We start from the raw sequence: 2143 nt of genomic DNA on the forward strand, positions 1-2143 counted from the left end.
CTACCGCTTAGGATCCACAAGCCGAGGGTGTCCCGACTTTTCCTATCCAGGCAGACCTAATTCCAGTGCAGATGTCTAGAGCCCGAGTTTATCAGATTGAGGCACCTTTTGAATTCGAGGTTGACCCAACCATGTTTAAAGTAAACAAACTAGAAAAACTGTTCAAGAAGGCACAGGGGGTTAACTCCATTCCAGATATAGAGGACGGCTATACTGAATCTGCAGTTACTTTGCCGAAGTGGTTCAAAATGCCATATATTGACCCTTCGATGGCGCTAGGGACCCAGTGGTACAACTATGTCTATTTTGTGATATTTGGCGACCAATGGGTTTGACCATACTGCAGAAGTTGTCGCTCTTCGGCCGAACCATGTCGAGTATAGCTGCCATCTGGTATTTTAAGCTGGAGGACTCTATGAAATAGAGTTGGATGGAACTAGCCGAATCTTTCATTGCGCAATACTCCGATAACATGCAGATCAAGGTCAGAACTCATGATCTTGAAGCAACGTGTTAGGAGCCAAAGGAGGGTTTCTTAGAGTTTGTAACTAGGTGGAGGGCTAAGGCATCAATGATTACCACCCGACCCACAGAGAAAGACCAAATCCAGATGGTTGTTCGGAATCTTTATGGCAAGCTGCTATAGAAAATGACTGTTCTCCCCTTATTTATCTTTGAGGAACTTTATGAAATGGGAGTTCAAATTGAAGACGCCATGGAACAGGGTATCATCACAAATGACAAAGAGCCAGCCAAGGGGCCTTTTATTCACAGTTCTAATGCTGTTGGGGGTAGCACAACTGCGAGGCTGTCAGAGGTTAGTGTTGTCACCACAACTAAGGCCGCCAACCCCTTTGCCAACATGAGCCCACAAACTTCCAACCCTACCTAACCTCCGGGTAGGACTTTCAACCAGCTCTACATGACTCTATCTCGGGCTATGCAGGTGCTAATAAAAAAGGGGCATTTGAAAGCCCTAGAACCTTGACCACTTCCAGACCCTCTTTTACTCAAGCATGATCACACAAAATACTGTGTTTTCCATCAACAGCACGACCATGAAAACGGATCAGTGATTCTGCCTACGTCATGAGGTTCAAGATCTCATCAACAATAAAGTGATAGCTTCACCCCAAAAGCCAAATGTGACCACCAACCCACTCCCTGTCCACAACCAAGTCCCCTACCTAGAAATATCCACCTCATCCATACACTACCACCCACCTTTGACCCAAGCGTCTATATCACCCCCTCCCACCTACCAAATCTGGTCTTGTTCATCTCTGAAGGCATAGACTTGTGCATAATGAACACACCCAACCCATAACCTGAGCCTCACAAATCTGTGGTGACAACGCCTGAAGAAGAGGAGGTTTTGATCTCAGAGGGAGGTGTTGGTTTGTCGCTAGAAATTCCTAGGGAATTATCTAAGGAGGAGTATGACTCGAGCCACTACATTGTTCATGTTACTCAAACCAGGCCTGAGGTAGTGTTGCCAACCTCAGTGGACATTAATGTGGTTAGGGAAGACGACTCAAGCCAAGGGTTGGATAATCTTGTGGATCTTGAAGAAGATTTGGACAACCTCCAATTCTTCGAAGAACAGGACCAGAGCAATGTGTAGATCTATTGGTTTAATCTAAGCCTGGCGACTGACAATAGGGGATGGCCAAATGATGAATTTGACAAAGAAGAGGATACCAGAGTTAAATCGGAGGAAAAGAAAGTCATGGCAGTTATGGTAGCTAGAGAAGTCAAAAAAGAAAAGAAAAGGAAAGTACCAGAGAGCAGTAGTACGGAAAAACAAACCTAATATTTGGGTGTTGTTGAAATTGCAGACATTGAATGGGAAGCTGTATTGGGGCAGTTTGAATGGGAGAGGATCAAAGATAGCCGGAAGGCTGCAACATCTTGTCTCCCTAAGGGGGATACTTGTCCTATGGGAGTGATCCAAGTTAAGCTGGATAACTGTTTGTCGGCAGTTGAAGGTAAGTGGTGGGAAGATAACGACTTGCATCTTGCCCATACAGATGAAGACTGGAGAGATCATATCACAGACAGTACTTGGTATTCAGAGGAAATAGACCACCTCACTAGCAGTGGACAATATTTCAAATCTCTACATTTGGATCAAGCTGAACCC

Source organism: Camellia sinensis, chromosome 10, assembly GCF_055761805.1.
Source record: "Camellia sinensis isolate YWXY chromosome 10, ASM5576180v1, whole genome shotgun sequence".
In the NCBI taxonomy this organism is placed as follows: Eukaryota; Viridiplantae; Streptophyta; class Magnoliopsida; order Ericales; family Theaceae; genus Camellia; species Camellia sinensis.